This window comes from Lepisma saccharinum, chromosome 7, assembly GCF_977018435.1.
Source record: "Lepisma saccharinum chromosome 7, izLepSacc3.1, whole genome shotgun sequence".
Taxonomy (NCBI): Eukaryota; Metazoa; Arthropoda; class Insecta; order Zygentoma; family Lepismatidae; genus Lepisma; species Lepisma saccharinum.
The window spans coordinates 70,296,155-70,319,905 of NC_139235.1; the positions used below are offsets into that span (position 1 = coordinate 70,296,155).

At 37.0% G+C, this 23,751-nt stretch overlaps 2 protein-coding genes across 5 annotated transcripts in view; both read left to right on the forward strand.

Moving 5' to 3' along the window:
- Positions 1 to 23,751, forward strand: part of LOC145989910 (uncharacterized) — a 256,257-nt gene that overhangs the window by 148,486 nt on the left and 84,020 nt on the right. The gene's annotated exons all lie outside the window — the stretch shown is intronic.
- The window catches only part of LOC145990261 (uncharacterized), a 50,756-nt gene continuing 48,528 nt past the window's right edge, over positions 21,524 to 23,751 (forward strand). The window contains exon 1 of the mRNA XM_083125937.1: positions 21,524 to 22,054. The gene's annotated coding sequence lies outside the window, so the exon portion shown is untranslated. The remainder of the gene's footprint in view (positions 22,055 to 23,751) is intronic.

Below are 23,751 nucleotides of genomic sequence, written 5' to 3' on the forward strand. Positions count from 1 at the left end.
GCAGTGCGTTCGTTCACGGCATTCTCCCCAAATGCCTGGCAAATGCGGCGACTTGATGCGGCAGCTGACAGGCCAACTTTAAAGTCATACAACAAACACACGCGAACAAGCTGCTTCGATACCTCCATTTCTCTTCGACACTGCACGAGCTATGACTGCTGTGTGTGTGCAACGTGCCTGTATTACTGACAGTCGATGGTCAGACTAACTCCCGATCGCTTGGCAGGCACGCGCGTCATTTCGTTTCCTCTCTGTGAGCGCATAATTAGTGCGACGTCAAAAACGGCATGAACTTTTTTGTTTACCTTGTAGAAAAAAAACTTGATAGATAACTTGTGTTTCACTTTGTAGGTAATCTCAAGCTATTTTTCCTATAAATGTACAGTCACCGCCAATACAAATGGGACACTTACATCCTGAAATACTCGCTTCCCTGCCTAACACCAATGCGATTTTTGGATTTTAATACCAAGTTTTCAATTTCTACTGCAGCCTTAAAGTTAGGCAACACACATAACGCCTTCAGGAAAGCGAGTATTTGAGGATCTACGTGTCGCAATTTTATTGCTGGTTACTGTACATCCGCTATCGCAATTCATTTCACAGCTATCATTTTGGAATCTCTGGTTCTATACCATGTGGAAGGGGGGCACATTTCAGCAGTGATGTGCGTCTACGCGTAAACAACGATAGTCTACATACATTCTACACGTAGACTATTTTAAACACGTAGATGACGTAATACTGGTGATGTAATAAATTATTGTGAAGTATTTTCATAATAGTCAGTAATTAAGTTGTGAGAATTGGGTAAATCGTGTCTCTGTTGAAATATATATATGTACACAACATGGCGAAAGGGGATAACTTAGCAACGGGCGCTGTAGAAGTAAAACAAAATTACACTCAGTATCAGTTGCTAATGTATGAGAAAAAAAATTCATACTCTTCCTTGCAATTCTAAACAATTTCTCACGTAGGAAAAAACTTAACGTAGGAAATATTCTACTGTTTTATGGGCAAAATACTACTTTTGCCTCACGACTGCCATCTGTTGTTTTTCTTGCATACGACTTATCTTCTTCCATAGTTGATGAGAGAAGAGAAGAGAAATTTTGTTGTAAATAGGATTCTTGTCAGTTCGTCAGGAAGAAATATAATTAAAATTGTCACTTTCCTTTCATGAAAGCCTTGAAAATAAATTTTAATATACTTTAGATTGTGTACGTAGTCTATGTAAACTACAACCCAATGTAATCTACGCGCAGATTACGTGTAGACAACGCGTGTAGACGTAAAATTATAGTGTACGGCACATCACTGCATTTCAGTGGTTATCGGGACTGGACCTACAGTTTTAAGTGGGATCCGAACCACTATGTGCCTCCAACGGGTATCGAACACAGGACCCCTTGATCACAAGGCGACGACGCTACCACTGCGCCATCGGAGAAGCCCTTGAATTCTTATGCTAATTGCGATTAGCCTATCCATAAAGTGAACATTAAGCAGATTGCGCGCCATGTTTTAAATCTCTGTGTATCTCTCTCCATCTCGCATTATTTGCATACGTCTCTGGGCTGTACGGCAAAGTCAGTTTAGAACATTAAACGTCAGTTCGCTCTGGAGAATAGCGGACAGGCAACGACAAGCAAACAATGCAATCTAAACTGTAACAGGGTAAATGGGGAGCGAACAATTATAGTCGCAATGTCTGTTGAAGTTATCGTCCTCCCTAATGACGAGTAAAGGAGGGACTTCCCGGTGGAACAAGCGACGATTTCCCATTGCGGCAGATCTCGGAACGTTAACGAAAGCCAAACACTTACGCAATCCGAAACGACGATATGACAACAATCCATTACATTTCTACGCGCCAACAAAAGAACACGTTAAAAAAAAAAAAAGAAACGAATCTGGCTTGATTCCAGTCGATCCTGCGCGCATCTTTCTGCGCAGAAGACTCCGTGTCTACATCGCCTGAGCATTGCAAGTCCGCAATGTTGGCCCGCAGGGGAACGCCAAGCTGATCGATAATGACGTCATATGTTCCCCTGCATCCCGTACCCTCTGGTGGGTCGTTGCCAAACTATCTGGAGCACTGGGCTCCCCTTAACGAAACGAAAGATTGTGATCGCAGTGTGTATGCATAGGCGTCGCCAGAAGATTTTGCAGGGGATGGGGGGGGGGAGGGTTCAGTCCGTTGATATACAATTGAATAGTAGAAATATCAAACAGCAGAATAATCAAAAAATAATTATTACAAACGAATGATGGAGAACTATTATTTCATTGCAAATTAATCATCATTATTATTTCATCCACTATATAAGTTGTTATAAAGGACAGTCGTTTCATTTCATTTATTTTCGTTTTTTACAGCTAATTTACTGAAATAAAAAGTTATTCTCGCTTGTTCAGGAAAAATCTTTGGAAGAGGTGATAAATTTTAGTCATAAACCTGACCTTATGTAAAGAGAAATAATGGGAATGGTTCAACCTTCAGCAGGATAGCGAATACACCTTTAATAATAATAATAATAGTAATAACTATTGCTTGATGTAAATTATTATATTTTAAAAGAGTTACTAATTATTATTATTATCGATAAACAGTTTACAATTAATAACATATTTACTTTTAAACAATCTTATTGTGTGTATACATATCATTGCGCACCTATTAGCAACAGCATTATTATTATTCATTACGTTTATTGTAGGAGCGCATTCATATTTCTATTTTCAACTTTTGAAAAATCTATCAAATTATATCTGAATTTTCACTTTTTGAGACTACATACAATTAATTATCCCTAATTAAAGTAGGCTATATTTTTTCCATAACAAATTTATAAACATGCATATGCTATGAACAAAATAATATTATTGTATTTGAAGAATATGTGATCATTCATTTACAAATAAACCATAAATATTTTTTTTCAAAATTATTCCAAGTAATATAATGAAATGTTAATTGTTGGTTTCATTATGGAATTAATGCAAAATGTTTACTGAACCAATGAGAAGGCTTTGGATCCGTTAAACCCTCCGGTAATGTACGCCATGGTCATGAAATTTACGTTCTGTGACCTTTCACATAAAAATCTCATTTTTCAAATTTTGAAAACATATGAATTCTTTGCATTATATTGGAGGATTCCTAAATTTTCCGCTCAATTTTGCAGTCTTGCATTTTTTATTTGTATTAATATGCTGTAACACTATTAACTGAATTTTATTTACGTTATTCACTCTAAAAATAATATTGGTTTTGAGTTTATACTAATTTGTGAACAATGCCAATTATTAGGACTGACCGGTATGACCCTCTCTCTCAAAGCACATATGTGTTTGTGTGTAATGAGCGAGAAAGGATATAGAACCGATTTTAGTATTAAAATGCTAATAAATTAGGATTTTGTGGAAAATTCAAGAAGGTGTAACAGACAAGGGGGTGGATTCTTGTGGGAATCTTAATTGTAGATAATTTAGTTATTTTTTAAATCTAGTATTTACATCTTAATACTAACATTATGAAAAGAACAACAATATCTGGGTGGCAAGTCTGTGTAAATTGCAACCTGAACCAGGATAATCACTTTTAGATCTTCTCTCTTTGTACACACATCTTAAACTGTCACTTTACCCCAGGACCGTATATTCCAGGCTAACTAAGCTGAAGAATAGAAAGTAAAATACTGAAGGAAAAATCGATTAGAAATTGTGAATAAATCTGATTTCAATGAGAAGATAATGGCAATTCTGAAGTTGGCAACCTGAATTCTTAGGAGTTGGCAACCTGAATTCTTAGAAGTTGGTAACCTGAATTCTTAGGAGTTGGCAACCTGAAGTCTTAGGAGTTGGCAACCTGAAGTCTTAGGAGTTGGCAACCTGAATTCTTAGGAGTTGGCAACCTGAATTCTTAGGAGTTGGCAACCTGAATTCTTAGAAGTTGTCAACCTGAATTCTTAGGAGTTGTCAACCTGAATTCTTAGGAGTTGTCAACCTGAATTCTTAGAAGTTAGCAACCTGAATTCTTAGGAGTTGGCAACCTGAATTTTTATAAGTTTGCAACGTGACTACCGTTGGGATGGCAACGTGGCTTCCTTGAAGACGTCAAGAAGAGCCTAGTCTTCTCCCTTTCTCCATAGCCTAGGACCAGGTGTCGTAGTGAGCCAGTCCAGGTCTTAGACTCGGCATACGCCACTGCTTTACCCTGTCGTTATTTTTTGCTTATTAGTGTGAATCTGATTCTCCAAAAGGTTAGGAGTACTTGAAAAGGAAACCGAAAATGGAGAAATAAAGGGAAGGAAAGTGTAGAAGTAGAAATTGATGGCAGGCCCGTACCCAAAGGGAACGTATTTCCCCATTAGAACCGTGAAATATATTAATGTGAACCTACAAAAAGCGACGAAAATAACATTGACGATTTTGAAGGAATTTCGATTTTTGTCTTTGCATAAATAAGTGGGTTGTTCGTAGAGAGAGGCAAGCTCCAGAAGTCTGTAATCTCCAATACTTGGTAATTCTTCTTTTATAATAATTGAATGCAAGGTTACCAAACTTCCCTATTTGGTCAGGACCAGTAGCGTACGCAGGATTTCATCAAGGGGGGTGTTATCTCGAAAACTTTCTACAAATTCACATTACCATTGTTTTATTATACTTTAATTAATTAATAATAATAATAAATTAATTAATAATTCTTATAATTAATTAATTAGTTTAATTACTACTAATGCAGCTGCTATTTATGAAAGAAATAGAACAAAATTACAATTCTTTTGTTTCAAAATAATTGTCTAGTCAACGGTTATTTGTATATGATAAGTGAGACATTTTAAGTGTGAAGAAAATCCATAAAAACAAGCAAATATATTAAATTTATTGAAATAATCGAAATATGAAACTCATTCAAGGAGCCGCGCTGGTCTAGTCTGACAACTTCGTGGGATATCCGGGTTCGATTCCCGGAATTGGTTGGAATTTATCCAGCCTTGTCTCCGCACCCAGCCTATGGGTATCTGAGAGCAACCTTGGTGGATGAAGGCTGCCGGAGCATGGTGCTGATCACATCACCTGCAAAATAGTTCGAGATCAAGAATCTTTGGGGCCCACCACACCACTATGTGTGACTTCATGGCACGGTGCTATATACACGGGGGAATTTACATTACCTTTACCTATGGAACTCACCCAGGGTGATGATGAAGCGCGAGAATACATGTTGCTAAATTCCACTGAGTCTATGTTTTCGTTGTAAAGTAAGTTTATAGACATTCCAACACATTTATCCCTTCTAGGTAATTCACAAAAGACTTCTTCGACATTATTTAATGATGTGGATGTAGACTCAGCATCACTTGAGAGTTCACAAGGGGATGTGAAATCAGTACCCGGAAGAACGTTTGCAATAAGGACGAAGCAAGGAATTTTCACAATTCTCGCAAGAGTCACTGCGCGACTTTTTGCAAAAGAAAATTGCAAAATTGAACTTTGCGGCCGCTTAGATTGTGTTTGGAATGTTGTGTTTTTCTTCATGCTGCATGGGAATAATAATCCAAATTATTATTATTATTATTATTACTGTCGCAGATCTTTGACTGTGATAAATTAGCCATTTTTAATTTTTTCTACAGCATTTTCCATAATATTTCAAGAGCTCAAGGGGGGGTTTTAAACCCGGTAACCCCCCCTTGCGTACGCCACTGGTCAGGACATTCTTTTTAATCCTTGTTCCGATTTTCTTCGAGGTGCTAAAATGTCCCTCTTTTTCTGATAATTCAAATTCAGACATGTTCTTCATTATAAGAATCATTGCTGATACGTATAATTATATTATTTTCTAAAAATAGAATTATCACGGATGTTGCTGGTATAAAAAATTAAAGCAAATTTAAAAACATTATTAATTTGCGGAATACTGAAGTATTCGAAAATCTCTGAGAATTGAATGTAAATAATATGCACCAAGCTGTAAGCTGTGCGACAGCCTTTGTCTGTAAGCGACTGGGATGCTGATTGTTTGTCGGTTGGGTGGGAATCTATCGCCGACTTGAATTTTTTCGTTCCTTTGGACCATAATATTACATCTTTACAAATGTGTGTCTAGCTGCAATACTAGCATAACATCGGAGGTCATATCTAATACTACACAACAGCATTTCTGATCTATTTTATTTTCCACATTTTCGGATCTGCCCCTTCCCTAAAGATCCTAGGTACGGGTCCGTTTGAGGGTGAGATAAAGAAATGGGACAAGTTTGTATGTGAGAGAGAGAGAGAGAGAGAGAGAGAGAGAGAGAGACAGAGAGAGAGAGAGAGAGAGAGAGGGGGGGGAGGGAGAGGGCAGAAATCGAAAATATGAAGAACGGAACAAAAATAATTTAGATTTCTTTAACAAGCAAAGAATTCGAACTTATATATGTATATCCTGCTTAAACACCATGCAAAGTGGTATTTTCGAAGTTTACAAAGAAAACATTCCAAGAATCGCAAGCGAGTACTGAAGTACTACTGTATCTATTACAGTACAGCCATTGCAAGTAAATTGATGGGAAGCTACCTTTAACGAGAACCACGAACGCCATGTATGCAAATCCGGTGCCAGCATACAACGAAAAGATAGAACTAACAAGTCTATATTGAAACACACGGTATATCTACATACTTATATTAAAATATCTTGCGTAACATTTATTGAATTTTGGAAAGATAACATAGTGGAATTATAATAAATATACAGTAATGCATATCATTATACTCAAATACAAAAAGTAAATTAAACACATGAAAGAAAAGAATATGAACCAGACGAATGTCCCATTTCTTCACCTGATTCTATCAGTACAACTACAGACCCACCTAGCGTGGAGAAGTTAATTAAATATCAAAAATCGTGTTGACATAGCTGAAATATCAATTTCTCATAGCTAAAGCTACGAAATCCTGCGCCAAGTTTGCATTTCCGGAGACAAGTTACTTTTACCGACAAAGATCGATGACAAATACCTGGTCACGCGAGAACCCAGCCGTAAAGCTCCGCAGGTGCTACGGGGAAGAAATTCCTTCTCTTCGGCTCAACAGGTTCATAAGTTTCGCTGTCGAAAGTTCCGCTACGCTAGCCCTGGACGAAGTTGAATCAGAAAGGCAAGATCAATAAATTCGCAGAATGGGTTTTGGTTTGGTGAGGATTCTGCCACAGATGTTGCTGCTCTCTGCGTTCACTGCTACACGCGTCCGTGCATAGTAAAGGGCGCAATGAAATTTTTAAAGACGGTGGGAATTTTTCTTCAAAATAGGAGATTTTGCAAGAGTTTTGGGGAGAATTGTCGAGGTTAGAACGGCGGTGCTGAGTTGGTGTGAAAAAATCACTGTCGTTCAGGTTTCTATAGAATTAGTGAGAAGAAAATTCCATGACTTGTGCAAGCTTTGAAGTCTTACCCGTATATTGTACTTTAGTTTTAAAACACTAAAAATGGCTGATTGATGGCCGAGTATGTTACATGATAAACTGTCTATCTCGCCATCCGGGTTCGAGTCCCGTCCTGGACATGGTTGTTCTTCGTGTCTCTGAATCGTCGTAATTAGCCAAAAGTGGCTGAAATGCGACGTAAAAGAACATATAAAATCTAAATTTTAATCTTTCAGCTAAACTTATTATATTATGCTGAATTTGACGTTTCATTGAAATTTCCAAACTTCCACCAGAATGGTTGTAGTTGTCTGTCTCTTTAGGCTAATCGCGACGACGAGGATGAATGATAATTATAGATGACGTTCATTACAGGATAAGCACAAACAAACCCATATGCCCAAGCCAGGGCTCGAACCAGGAATCTTTGGTGGCGAGATCCCGAGGTCGACCACTAAACGTGCTCAGCCAACGAAGTGACTGACGGCAAGTGACGTCAATGAAATACGAAATCGCCGCTGTATTCTGGCTTTAGAGGCGGGAGTCCGATACTATTGCTTTGAAGAAATGCTGTGGACCGTATTTTCTACATTATTGTCGGATGCTTTGCCCAAAATGTTACGCTGTAAAACGTTAACTTGAGAAATGACGGCGAAGACCGTCAACCAATCAACTATCGTAAATCTGACCACAACCGTTTATAAAGCATTAACGCTTATTACTGTAATTTTAATGAATCACTTCTTAAAATATATGTTGCATGCAACTGCATTTTATATTCATTATATCGCTTTGTGCATGATATAATATTCAAATTTAACTTAGAAAGCTTGTGTCTTATATGTCTCAATGCTGTGATGTAGGCTCTACAGTATAAAACATGTATGACGAGCGTGTGTGTCTGTGTTGAATATTCCAAACGTTTACCGATGCTATGTGTATTCTCACTTTAGCCACAGCGTAGAGAGATGACACCATCACACACACACACACACACAAAACCGGTTGAGTCCTCATTTTTTAATTAACTGTTAATTTTAAAGGTAGAAATTACAAATTTCACGTAACTTCTAAAACGTAGTTAATACTATTACAAACTCTTTCCACCACAAATAATAATAAATAATATTATTCTGCATTATTCTAGGACTGAACCATTTCTAAGTATTGCTATCATTCGAGGCATTCTCACCACGAAAAAAACAGTTACCTAGTCTTATCATTGTACTGATATGTGACATATACAAGTAGTTATACCTCAAACATCGCATCGTAATCAATGTAGTGATACTACATTACACAACTGAAAAATGTACAACCACTAATTGTATAATTGTATGGTGTTTCGAGTGAATATTTTCTAAAACATTCTGAGCTTTCACTATTTACAAAAATTCTATAATTGTTCCTATGTTATCAGAATCAACATTCTGTTTCAGATCTGCCCTCTATGATTGAGATTTAAAACAACGGAGTCGATTCATACGAATCCTCCTGAGTGGTGGATGTTTTAATGTATTTTTTTGAAAGGCTAAGGAATGAAACTCTCGGCGATTTAAGGTTTCAATTGAACTACAGTGTAACGTTGTAGTAAAATATTGAAAATACAGTTCATGGGAGGTTTCGATACACTGGAGCGGGAAGAGAGGTTAGGCCCTTGTTGTCACCAGGGTGTCGTAAATTTAATTTTCAGATGCAACAATTGTGGAACTCTCTGTTTACGAGCTTGTAAAATTGCATTCCATGCGAGGAAAGAAGTCAAGTATACCTCATTGGAAAGCTTCAAGTATCTGCATTTTAATGAGCGTCATCTGAAAATTATTATTCATTTCATTTTCTTATTGCAGAAAAAATAACGTGCCTGCGATGTACAGCAACTTCATAAGAAATAAAAACAGGGAATGAGAAGTGCACTAAGGATTGTTATGGATGTGTGGTAGTTCAGGCAATAATTCACGGTAGGACCATAGGAGTGATAAAATATTGATTGATTGATTGATTGATTTAGTTTATTTTACTTTGCGTTTTGTGCCTCTTGGCTAATTTGCGAAGATGGGGATGAGTGATGAAAGATGAAATTGATGAATGGACATTCACAAACAACCAAGCCCGAGCGGGATTCGAACCCGGGACCCTTGGCGTCGCATCGCGGAGTGATAAAAGAAAATTTGCAATTGTCAATTACAGAATCTCAACAATGCTTCCCTGAGCACAACAATTCGCTTGGTAACCAAAATTTTCGGCTCACTTCCCGTGTCAAAGCTGGGGCGGCGGCGTGTGGCAACACTTGCCAGAAGCAACGAGACGGAAAACGCGCGACCCGGTTGCCAAGAAAAACAATTCTGTTTGTTGTTTTCAATTCGCACAATGTGAAAAGATAAGATATGGGAATTTCGATATGCATTGCATCGCTATTGGACTGACCAATGCCGAGATTGCAACACTGTTATTAAACATTAATTGTGGCTGTTCCACAGGTGATAGCAACATTTTATATGGCTGAGAGATTTCCACATAAACAATCTTCAATTACAAGGAATTTCGTATTTTTACAACTGGTTTACAAGAAGCTACACATAATTTAATTCGATTTACATAAAAGAAAACACCAAAAAACTACACTTTTACGAACAATTTTGTCTGAGAAAAGAGCAGACAGAGTTAAAATCACTTTGTATTGCGTTTATCTAAAAGTAGACACTTCGGGCTTTCCAACGAGGTATATTTAACTTTTCTCCTCCCATGGAGTACAATTTTACAAGCACGTAAACAGAGGACTCAATATTTTTGTCACGGATAGATTAGAGGACTGTTCCTGATATTACAATTGCATTGTATCAAAAAGCCGTCAAAGATGGCTGACGAAAACTGATTTTCAAAATGTTGTGCGTTCCACATTCCGTAGGAAAGATAAGAGAAAAGGGAAAAAAACAGAAAAAATGGGAAACGAAATAGAAGAGAAAGATAACAGGGAAGTTGGGGGAGGGGATAAAGAGAAGAGATCCAACTTCATAGCGTAACAGCCGCTTAAGGGTACGGTCTGCCAATGAGACTTCTATTGAGCGACGTGCATCGAGTCCCATCGTCGCTGTTTTCTGACTTTCGAGAACGGAGCCCACTACTTCATTTTATGTAGCTCCCAAGTTGCCTTCACTATGTTGGGTCAACATCAAAAGGGCTAGGGATCCCATCGGGAATCGAACTCGGGAATCACACGCTCAGTAAACAATCCAACCTTTCGAACCAAAGAGACACGACAAGCTGCACGAGCCAATCAGCGGCAATGTTTCACACCGTAGCGGCATGACAGGCCGTACAAGCCCGCATTGGAATGGAGAAAAGCTCAAGCGACACGTATCTCGGGGAAGATAAAGGAGAGAGAATATAACAGTAGATGAAGGAGAAGAGAATGGATGGTATGGGAAGGAAAGATGAAAAAGAACTGAAGTGTAGCGAAGAGATGGAATGAGAAGATACGTGAGACAAAAGAGTAGGGAGGGAATGAAAGAAGAAAGGAAGGGTGAGAAGATGAGAAGAATTGGATGAGGATGAGAGAGTAGGAATAAAGAGAAACTAGAAAAGAAGAGTTGGCAAGATAGGGGCAGAAGAGAGAAGGGAGTGGAAAACAAAGAGATTGAAATGGAGAGAAAAGTGAAGGAATTAAAAAAAGAGCATAGAAGAGTGGGGAAATAAAAAAATAAAAAAGAAGGGATAGAAGAGAAGGAAGACAAAAAGAGTACAGATGAGTAAGGAAGGAATGAGGAGAAAAGGGAGAGAAGAAGAGAAGGGTTAGATGGGAAGGAAAGATAAGGAAGAGAAACAGAGAACAAGATTTGGCAAGGGAGGGACAGAAAAGAGAAGAAAGGAAGACAAGAAGTGTACAGAAGAAATGAAGGGGAAAATAAAGTGCAGAAGAGAGAAGGAAAAGAAGAATAGATAAGTTGAAGTTGAAAGTGAAGGAAGACAAAAGGAAAACAGAAGAAAATAAGAAACGAGAAGAGAGAGAAAAGAAGAATTGAAATGGGTAAAAAGGGAACAGAAGAGTAGGGAAGAAGAGAAAAGCCGAAAACACTGTCGAACAGAAAGACCATGACTGTGAACTCGATAAGCGAATTCAGGCGAGCTTTTCCGGTACGTTAACCGGTTCAGCCACCGCGATAAATGCATGGAGAATAAACAACTGGCAACATTGTGTGCGTTGAGGTGTGCGGTGTATACATACGTGTACGTAGTCGCGTCCAGCAGGGGAGTCGGGATCTCGCTCGATATTCAGGTCAAGCTCGGCACGTGTTGCGTATTGCTCCAAAGAACGAAAGGCGAAAAAAAACAACGTCTGTTGCGAAGTGCTAAACCCACAACATATCCTAAAGCACAACGTGCGTTTCTTCTTATCTTAGTACTTGTCTGCGGTCTCCATTATCCAGTTAGAGATTATTGCAGCTCCAAGGTTAGCAAGGCACGTTTTATCCGGGAATATGACGTGATAAAAAAACAGAAAAAAACGCAGAAAATAGATCGACGAGAGGGTGAATTATGGCACGATGTTTTACGCGTGTTTAGATTTGTTTTGCTATCGCAGCAGTACTTTCGGGAAGGGAAGTTCTATTTTCTACAGTCGCTAAGAAAATATTGTAATATTACTACAGGGAGATGCTTGAACCTCCGCTCTGGAATAACGAAAGATGTCTATTACTTATTCTTCCCTTTTATTTCTGTTATTGTAACTTTTTCTTTTCATCTATCTTCTTTCTAGCTATATATCTCCTTTTAGCTTCTCTTCGTCCATGACTACTTGATCATTTTTAATGCTTTTTCCCTTCTCTCTCATTTTCTCTGTTTGTATCTTATCAATCTTCTGTTATTTCTCTTCATTCTATCCTTTTCTCCTCTACCTCTTTTTCCTCTTCGCTTCTATATTTCTGTTTATCTTTCACTGTCTGTCTCGTTTCTTTACTTCTCCCCATTTCCTTCTCTCTCGCCTCTTTATTTCTCTTTATCACGCTTCTATCTTTCCCTTCCTCTCTCTCTCTCTCTCTCGTTTCTTTCTCTCTTTGTCTCTGTGCCGCCTTTTGTTCATCTTCCTTTTCCATTTTCTCCCTCTCTCTTCTTTATCTCTGTCTGACTTATTTATCTTCTCTTTCATTGTCTACCGTTTATTAACATACCCTTTCTTTTTTCTATCCCTACTAGAAGCGTTTCTTCCTTCTACTGAACCAAGAAGATAGATAGAAAAATTCATAGAAAAAAAGAGGATACATAGACACACATAACAGGGACAGAACTGAATATAGCAACGAAACAATTTTCTGCAAATTCTGTTACAGTGTTGTCATCTATTTGAATTATCACTATTTTTTTGAAGAACGGGAAAGATAGATAGGGGGGGAAGATATAACAGAAATTAGAAAAATAGAAAGTAGAATGAAAGAAAAGGGAAAGAAAGAAAAATAAAAGATAGAACAGGGATATATGGAAAAGAATTGATAGAAAAAGGGAGAAAATGAAAAGCGAAGATAGAAGACTTAAAGAAGAAAGAGGGAAGAATAGAAACTGGAAAGAAAGAAAAAGGAAAATTGAAAACAGACAGACAGGGAGAGTTTGGAGGGGTTATATTCATGTTTTGACTGGCTGGTGGAGTGCAAAACCAGATATCAAAAGAAAGAGATGATTCAGCAAGATACTTTCTCAGCAAAAGGTAACGAGCAAAATGTCTTCAAATATTCCTTGATGCTGAGCTTGTGGCAGTCCTTCCTTTGTCGTCGTGCATTTGTTTATAAATTAAAGATAGGTTTAAGCATGCACTGAACATCAAAACAAAGTCTCCTTGTAAATGAAGAGAGATTCATAATTAAATTAGCCGTTTTAATGACGAAACTCCGTCATAGATTTTATCATCCTACCAGGTGTGTCTAAAGAGAGTGTTAATTGGCTGTGGGCGTCTGTTCCTGACGCTCAGGGATTGGTTGATTGGCTGAAAAGCTTTCTGCTCCCGTATTTACTCTGACTGACGCGACACAGAATTCCAATTCCAATTCCAACACATATTGACCTCGGGTCGTCAAACTGGCACCGATGTACGGGCCATTTTATCCAGAGGGGATTATTGGTCATGTTTTGGTCGGATCATCAAACTCTGATGACCAGTGACGGTGCCAGAGGGGGGAATGGGAGGCGCTCTCCCCTTACCCAGCAAGGAAGAAAAAATATATAAATAACTGCTTTTTCACGGCACAATAAATGGTATTTCGTGGTATATTAAATATGGCTGCCCCCCCCCAATATTCTCGTCACCCTCTGCCTTTCAACTAGGGATGATATAGAGATGAGAGTTGGAAATGTCCCTCGACTCGTGTTTTACATGCCTGTCTTGTTCTCGGTTTTGTTTCGAAATATACTATACTGTAAACAGCATACTAGAACGTGTCACAGAACAAACTTTCACACTGTATTGGGATAACTGACACTGGTGTACGCAGGGAGGAGCTGATGGGGACTATAACCCCTCCCGAAACTTTGAGAAAATGAACATTTTCAAATTAAAGCAGGATATAGCCTATACCGGGTGAGCCACCTAAAATTACCACCGAAAACATTTCGTGAACAACAATAAATATTGAAAAACTGCTTTCGCAGATATATAGGTATGAGAGGGGCTCATGAAAATTAATGGACACAATACGTTCAACTACGTAAGGAAGTACGATTTTCAACAAACTTATTTCTTTTTAAATGGAAACCCCATTTTGTTTTCAGCTCATTTGAAAGTACGGAAAAATTCATTAAGAATGGCGTTTGTTACATTGCAATACGTCAAGTAGTTCTCAAGTAATTGTAACGTGAAGTTGAGCGTAAAGGCGTACCCCCCCCCACCATGCCTGTCGGCAGAGCCGAGAGTAAATGCCGTCCTACATACAGCCCGCACGCTTGTGCTACATTTTTCCTACACTCGCCATAGATAATTATCATCTCGGCCTTTTCAGAGTTTGAAAATACTATCTTCTCAGCAACAGTTCTGACGTAAGTACACTATCACAGACGTCTGGTTAATCAGTGTAATTTTTACGCCCTTGCTTTATTTGTTAAATTTGGTAACTCAATTTGAAAGAAAGAATGAATGAAAAATGTATAAGGTGCAAAGTTTAATAGTTGAAAACTTAAAGATTTGTCATGACCAAACGAGAAGAGTTTATTGTTCCGATGTACTAAAAAATATGACGTAAATGAATGAACGCCAATTAAAAGTTAGAAAGATGTTAATGTACTAACATTTATGTATGTAACTGATGACGGAATGTTTAAAATTTATACTTATTAATTAACAAATATTTGTTAACTAAGAAAGATGTATCAGAACCTTTTAGATAATTTGTCAAAGCTTACTTATGTACAAACTACACATTTTATTGTAACTCGTAGTTGTTCGAACGTAACAACTTTCCTAAGCACATCGCACTGTATGCAGAAGAGTAACATGTTTGTTACGATACACGAATGGCGTCAAAAGGGGGATATGTATGTTACGACACACGACTCAACTTGTGAAAATGTTTGTTTCAAGCGTCAACTTCACGTTACAATTACTTTAGAACTATTTGACGTATTACAATGTAACAAACGCCATTCTTATTGAATTCTTCCGTACTTTCGAATGAGCTGAAAATAAAATAGGGATTTCATTTTTTTAAAAACTAAGTTTCTGTTGAAAATCATGCTTCCTTACATAGTTGAACGTATTGTGTCCATTAATTTGATCTATATATATATCTGCGAAAGTAGTTTTTCAATATTTATTGCTGTTCACGAAATATTTCCGTTGGAAATTTTAGGTGACTCACCCTGTATATATAATTTACCTATTTAGCTATATATATATAAATTGTTTTTAAGTCCACTTTATGTAGAGTTAGACTAATCGGGATTGGACCTTTAAGTTTAAAGTTTGATTCGAACCACTATGTCCATCTACCTGGTATCGAACCCGGGACCCTTTTATTAAAAAAAAATCGACATTACCACTACGCCATCGGGGAGAGGCTTAGAGTAGGGAAAAAACAAAGTGGTAAAAGCAGCCCTCCTTAAAATAACCCCCGACTGCCATTTTTATCTTTGAACAACTTTCAAGCGAAGGTTAAAAATGTCAATTTCGAAATAATTCATTGTGCATTCATTCGCTTCCCCTAGAACGCAGTTCTTTAATATTTATTTGTACAACTCTAATGCTAGTGGTTAATAAGACAAACAACGTTTCTTAATAATCATTTCTGTTTGAGCCCGTTTCAAAGCTACGAGCCCCCGAGAAGAGGACTTATCCTGATTATATATGCAACTTCCCTACACAGGCTCACAATTGTCACTAATTTGACTTGGACGTTGAAATTACTATAAACAAAACTAATGACTTTTCTATATACAATCTAGTAGATATCCGCTAGTTATGTTTAAAGAATTCGCAAAATATGTCCAAATATAAAGATATGTAGCTCTAAATGTTGCTTAGTTACTTGATAAAAAGTAACTGAGTTGCACTAACACATTTGAAAAAGTAACTCATTTACATTTATAGTTACTCGAAAAAGGTTGGGTCACTTATGACTCGCCACAGACAGAAAAGTAAATGCATCTGTTGAAACAAGAAATGCATAAAGTCAGAAAGATGCAGGAAGGAGCATAAAAAAACGCACAGATCTGATGCATTAGTACAGCTCGACATAGCAAGAAATACTCACTTGCATCATGTTATGCACTTTGGCGTTACCTTTACAAACAGAATACAAAAATGCATCAAAACGACATACAAAAATGTATCAAAACTACATACAAAAATGCATCAAAACAACACACAATTTCATCAAACTGCAAACCTGATTCTTGGCAAAGACCAAAGTACACACTTTAGAGCATCAATCGATGCATTTCTAGTGCATCAAATAGATTTCATGCATCCACTTTTCTGTGTGATACTTGTAAAGGCTAGTATATTGTCACCTTAGTAACATATCTAGGATGTTCGGGAGAAGGCACATAAGTTACAAAATGTAATTTTCTGTTGCTTTCAAGTTTCACTGAACAAATTAAAAAAGAAATAACGGGCATTCATTCCATTGTCACGGGTGGGACACGCGGACTACATTTTTTATATTAATGTAACTATTCTACTGATACTTAAGCAACATTTTTCTTTAAGTTTCTGTGCAATGAAATATGAAACTTAACATTGTAGATTAAACCTTACTACCCTTAAAATACTTACCCAGATTTGTTGCTATAAGTGAACTATTTTGTGTCACGGGTGAGACAGACGAATCACTGCCTCTACACTTAAGAAATTTATTTTAATTTTCAATTGATGAAAAATGAATTGTTTAAGACAAAGAGAGAAGGTAATTGACCTTTGAATATTCTCGTGGAATTGAGGGGGAAATGTAACAGTTAAAGGAGAAATTACAGTAAAATCTCGATAATCAGAACTAATTGGGGGGATAAGTTGACCGGTTTAACGAAAAGTCCGGATTAACTGAAATAACCTAAAAGAACAGTAGAAAGTGCATTAAAACTCCGTTTATAGCAACAAAGCGCGTTTATTATGGCGTATTTAAAGAGCATAGGCCTAAATACACTATACAGTACAGTACAAAGTCTGCGGGAAACAGAATTTCATCAGTGGCTGGCTACCTTTTTTTGGGGAAGTTCTCTTGTTGACTTCAAGCCACATTTAAAACCATGCATTCTGCTTTTTTTTTTTGCCTTTTGCCTGTCCGGATTAACGAGGTTTTACTGTAATTGTTTTTTGTTGTCACACGTGGGACACAATAGAAAACACAAGTAAATCAAAAAGTTAAATGTAAGTTATGTAAAATACCTTTTACCTTTTAACTTAATTATATATACTTGAATTTTTATGCAAATGACAATTTTATATTGTTCATTCACAAGATAGGATAAAGTTACAGCATTGCATTTAATTTTAAAAATTGGGGTTCAGGGGCACTTTCACATGGAATAGTATTATTATTATAAGTTATATAATAATAATAATAAGTATAATTTTATATTGGTTATGTATAAACAGTAATGACCCAACATGTATTTCATGTCCGTAATGTTTACTATTAAAAGAATAAACATGAACAACTGTCAGCTTATTTGACTTAAGTGCTTTTCCCGACCAGCTTACTCGAGATGTTTTTTCTCAATCTTAGTGTATCCCCTTAAACTTTTCACAAGGCAATAATATATGGACATTTTGGTGCACCAAACTTACCATTTTTACCCCCTAAAATTGAACATACACCCGTCAAAATAGAAAATTCTGGACATACTCTTGTTCATTGAGAAACTCGAGAGAATTGATAGTGCATTGTAGCCCTCTGACATGGTTGATCTCAAATAAGTTTTGATAAGCTTAAGCGTCGAGGATCTTCTCTCAGAACTTGCTAGAGTAACGGTCATTGTCAGCAAAATTCAATGTAGATATTTAAGGTTTTTTATAGTGTTCTGGAAAAACAAAAACAAAAATTCGAAACAAGGAAAATGAAGCATGATGGATCTGTGTAACCTCATTCGTTGGGCCAACTCTTGCACTCCAATCGAAGTAAAACGAAGGAAGTAGTACGCATACATGCAAGGCTAGCGTTTCAGCAAATTAGTGTACGTTACGTTCAGAAATTCCGATTAAATTTGCCAAACCCGCAGAAAAGAGAAGGGTTTTTGTAATAAAAAGAGGAATAGAAACCCTCCAGTAGCCGTTTCTTAGTTGTATTCGCTTCGTTTGGTTCACGGTGAAGTCTGCAGATGCTACAAGATGGAATCCCATTTTCCTCTCTCCCTCTCGCTTAACTCTTAATCCTCCCTTTCGGTTCGATGCTAAGGACGGTTAGTTGAACGTGTTCAGTCGCTTTTTCCATATGATTTTTTTCTTTCGAATTTTCTTCCACTGGAAACTGAAATTGGAATTCGACTGACTCTGAGCGAAGGAGCTTTCCCTATGAATGGCTTCATTTAGAACGAGTTGGGAGGATTGAAAACTACCGACAGTTTTAATGTCGTTTGTCTGATTCCATTACAATGATCCACGGGCGTCCCCCTAAAAAAATCTGGGACAATGTACGTGTGTCCGGGTGAAAATATACCAATAAGAAATTTGAATAACTCGGCAACCGTTGGTGATAGAACTGTCCGGTTACGTTTATTTGGAAGAGGGAATCATAGAATTTTATGATGAGCAGAGAAAGTTGCAGTACTCGCCTCAGTGAGCTCCTTTGGTGGCTCGACAAACATCAAGTCGGTACTCAACCTCAGTCCATACATTGCGCAACGTTTGACGTGCCACAGACGCACATGCATTCATAATTCTTTCTCGTAAATCGTCCAATCCTTGCACAGGTGTTCGGTAGACAATAGTCTTGACATACCCCCACAGAAAAGAAGTCCAGAGGAATCAAGTCATTGTATATGTAATACATTGGTACAATATAGTCCATAATAAATCAAAGTTTCCGACGCTTATACAATGATTACAAATCAATGTTCTCCATGCACACGTAAGGCTCAACGAAGATGAGAAGAACTCCTACCTGCGTGACGGAGTGGTTAGCACAGCGTACTACGACGCCAGGAATCCCGTGTTCGAATTCCTACCTGGGCATTGGTATTCATTGTGAGTGTCCCTTCATCACTCATCCCCACGAAAGTGGCAGAAAAGGGACAATAAATAACAATTTCTTTAAAAAAAATATAAGATGAGAAGAAACCCGGAATAGCCGCAAACTAAAATGGATAGTCATTTGTTCTTTCCCTCTAGCTTTTCCCTTCTCTTGTACTCGATCGCTTATGCTTGTTTATTGGTAGAATCTTTTATTACTTTGCACAATTAGTATTTAATTCATCTTAGTGAAAGTGAAAGAGAAAGCACTACTAAATGCATTGACTGTTTACTGTAATCATATCTAGAATATTATCTTAAAAAGATTTCTCTACTTGAACAGGTGAGACGCTATAATAGTTTCTATTCCAGGATTATTCACTAAAGAGGAAAACAAATTAAGCACAATTTAATGATAAAGAAAGAAACCATAATGCAAAACCTGAAAGTCAACATACCTTAGATACACTTGTTGTTACAATACTGGACACAAGAGTAAGCAGGAAAAATAAAGGAGGGGGGGGGTCGAACAATAACCATGCAAAGATATCTTACAGAAAGAGATATTACGACCACAGTAGGTTTTTACTAACTTTTACAGTCTATCCTGAGCATTCTTTGCTATTCCTATTGATCATTCTTCGTATAACCTTCTTTGTACTTTTTTTCTGGTTGCACACTATATTAAAAATGAATTGTTATTTTGTAAAGTTCTTGCGATGTTTCTACAGTCTGTCCCACAAGTCCCTGAACTTATTGGTATGGATCTTGATTTTTCGCAAACGCGATAACACCGAATAATGTTAATTGCTACAAAACAGTATTTATATATGTGCAGTGACATGAACACATATTTCATCCCTTTGAAAACGCGAAATAACGCGAATTGAACATAAATTGCTAATTGTGGCCTTCTTCGTGAATTTCAACACAAATTGTTCTTAAAAAACGAAAACAAAATGCTATGAAAATCTAACATTCTTATGTTTTAGCCTTAAAAAAATAAAATTTACCATATTTGCACATGTATAACCTGAACGTTTTCCTAAAAGTCATCCAAATTAAAATTATGGTCCGTGATTTGCATGGGAATAATTCTAACAGCTACATGAAACCACGTGTAAATGGGTATTTCCCACGATTTTTCACTTTCTATCGGAACGTTTTCCATCACCGTGAAAAGTGGTGTGGTTCTGACGGGAGATCGGGTGCTCACCTACCATCACACAGGAGTCGTAACATCGTTATTAATCGCGAGACAAATACTGGAAAATAACTTCCTCAAAACTTGATTCCAGTGTATGAAATTGTAACAAACAGGCATAGACAATATTACCTACGTTTAAAAGTACAATGAGGGTATAATTTTAGGTATATTTTGCAGACAAGTGTGCTAAAATAAAAACATGAATTAAGAAAAAAAAACACCAATTTTGAAAAAAAATTAAAAAATAATAACACCGCAAATTCAAGGTAGGCAGAAGAGACATGAAACCACGAGACAACTGAAGCGAGCTGTTTGCGCTGCATTTGGCAACGTCGCACCACAGATTTTTCGAGAAAAGAATCATCGCCTGGTAAGGTGTAATCATACCTAGGTATGAAGCATGGTGTCAACACTGAATTGAGTTGCTTAAAGTACCCAAAGTGTTATTTTCCGCTACAATTCCCAGTTTCCTTCAGTTTCACTCTTAGTTGCTTACTATCTGGGGATATAGGGACTTATGTGACAGCGTGTAAAGTTGGATGCACAAGTATTATCAAGCAAATTGTCCATAACCAGGTTTATTCTCTTAGTTTTACCCAATGAGAGCTTCCAAGAATTGAAACAAAATACCAAACAAGCTGCTAAGAACCTATGCACCATCATACGTAAAAATCTATTCCTTAAAAACACATTGGATGCAAGAGAAAAATTAGTGAAAATAGTCACGGACAATATATATGTGCATTCCACTGTGTACGTCCAGCGGCAAAAAAATGGGAGGCGAATTGTCCATGTCTATTTTAATTCAGTCTGTTTTCAACAATGTGATGGTAATGGCAACGAGTTGAAACAAAAAGTCAATAAGTAGAGGACAATATCTGCTTCGAATCAGCAGAATTTCGTTCTTTAAAACAGCACAGGATGTAAAACAAAAAAAAGGATGAAACTAAAGATGGACAAATTGCTACTATTATCTTCACAGTTGGCTGTACATTATTTCAATATGAGGCCCAAGGGCATTCGTAAAACCACCTAGCTTTGCGTGAAGAATATTAGTCGGTGTTTCTGGTCAAAATTTAAAAATTTCGGCAACCACATGTTGTTTCCACCTTTGAATAAGACATTTCAAAATGTTGCGTAAAAACATTGGCAACCCTGCTTTCGCGTACGTGTAGCAACACGGAATGGGGGATCAATATAAGAAACCCACTCCCTGTGTGCGACTTCGACGCCACCTAAGCTGCCGACTCCCTGTTCGAACACTCCAGTATCTACGACACAACGATTATAACCATCCGTTGGATTTCGTCAACAAAAAGAAAACTCCGGTAGTGCAACAGAGTTTCGCCACCAGCAGAAATCGCTCCGGTGCTACTCCGTTGCCGCTGAGGGCTCTATAAATCACAAAATCGCAACCCCCAGGAGTTAATATTCTCGTTCCTCTAATTCCCGGAGCCTGGAATTTTCCGGGAATTCTGCAGGGCGGTTGTTGTTTATACAGCAGTGTCCGTCCGCAACGTAGCAGCGATTTCTAGGACCCCGATGCGTCTTAGATGGGAGCCGCATGTGGATTTTGTGAACTTTACGTGTCTGTTTTGAAATGGGGTGAACCAGCCGTGAAGAAACTTGATGGCGGTGATTTGTCTTGTGCTTTGACTTCATGTGACTTGTTTGTGGTCTAATCTTCAGCCAGTGGTCAACGTTAAAGAAGAACACGCCTCCTTTGAAGTAGCAGTTCGTTGACGTTTGTTGTGTCCAGTTTCCGGTTTCAAGTGGTTGACAAAAGGTAAGTGATTCTACCTTTTGCATGGTTAAAATTAACAATAACATAAGAGTTGCTGCCTAAAATGTTTACTTACATAGAAATTGTGGTGTTTCCATGAAATGATAAACAGCAAGTCTTGTTTCCAACGTGACAAACTTCAAAACCCGCAAAATATGTACATTCATCTAAAAAAAGCGTTGACCTTTTTGGAAAGTACTAAACAATCAACCTTCATTTCATGTAGAAAACCCCCAGAAGAGGCTCTGACGTCTGAATCCACATCCAGTATAATTCTCTGTGTGGACTGCTATCTTGTCTTACCATATGCCAGTGCCCCTTCATCCATTTCCATAAATAATTTTCTTATTTTTACTATTTTAGTTGTCACTAATATTACCTTATATTTGATAGAATGGGCGTTTAATTCTTTAGTGTTGTGGTACTTATATGTAGATACTTATTTCATCACTTTTTACGATGAATTCACAGTTTCTAATGTCAAATATCGTGGAAAGTGAAAGAAACGTGGTATGAATTTTCTAAATTAAGGAACAAACGATATTGTTAAAATTAGTTCTAAAAATTAATGCTAAAAATGAAACGCCTTTTCCATCTACTATAAACTAATATTAGTGAAATAGTAAAAAAAAACAACATTTTTTTTGTTTAATGTAAAATGTAATACGAACTTGGATAATAATATCCATAATTAAACATAAATATTACGTAGATGTTAGATCTGAAATATAAGAGCAAAATACGATAGGTTTGAACAAGAATGCGGAACAAAATGAAAAACTATTTAATAACTATTACTTGTTTCTTTCTTATTTAAATTTTATCTGCAAGCTTTATAACTTTGACACGTATTCAGTCGGAAAGTTTCATATACTCAACATAGAAGAATGTAATGGAATCGAATAATTCTTTTCTTAGTTAATTTATATTCCCTTTTTGTTTAATTCTGTAGGCAAAAGAGGTCACCGTACAACATAAAACGTTATTTTCTATAAAACGCAACACACAATGACATCGCAGTAATCAAACGTGGTTGGACTGGCTGATATAAATATAGGAAATGTTTTTTGATACATAGGGAATATTCTCACAATATTCTCTTGATTAAATATGTTTACATGAACATTTATATGCATCCAAATTTACAAATGCAAAATTAACGCATTTGAGTTTTAGAGTAATAGGAATAATTGCACTCTAGATCATATTTAAAGTACATGTAATCAAAAATGCTAGATTAAAAGGCCAACATACAAAGTTGTATACTTAAATATACGTAATATGAAGGATTTTTTTTTTAATATGACCATTTCTTTCATGATAAATTAAGTGTTTTTAAAGTTGCCGAATTTATGTTTCGGGTGCAAAGCATACAAAACATAAAGTATAGGACTGGAATTATCTTTCAAATTGTGCATTTCTCGGTATTTAGGATATTTACGAAACATAAAGAAACAGATTGATCGATTACTTTTAATTTTATGTACACATGAATGGTTTATTTATTATCTTGAATTATTCAACTCTCTACGTCAGATATTAGTTTGTTATTATGAGACAACATAATTATATATCAATTCGAAATGTGCCTAATGGTAAATTTGAACGGTTGTGGGGCGGAACAAGAACAAAGATAAAATGCACTGTTGATATGTATATTGGTGAGACCACGTGACAGAACGAGATGATCCTTCCAGCCT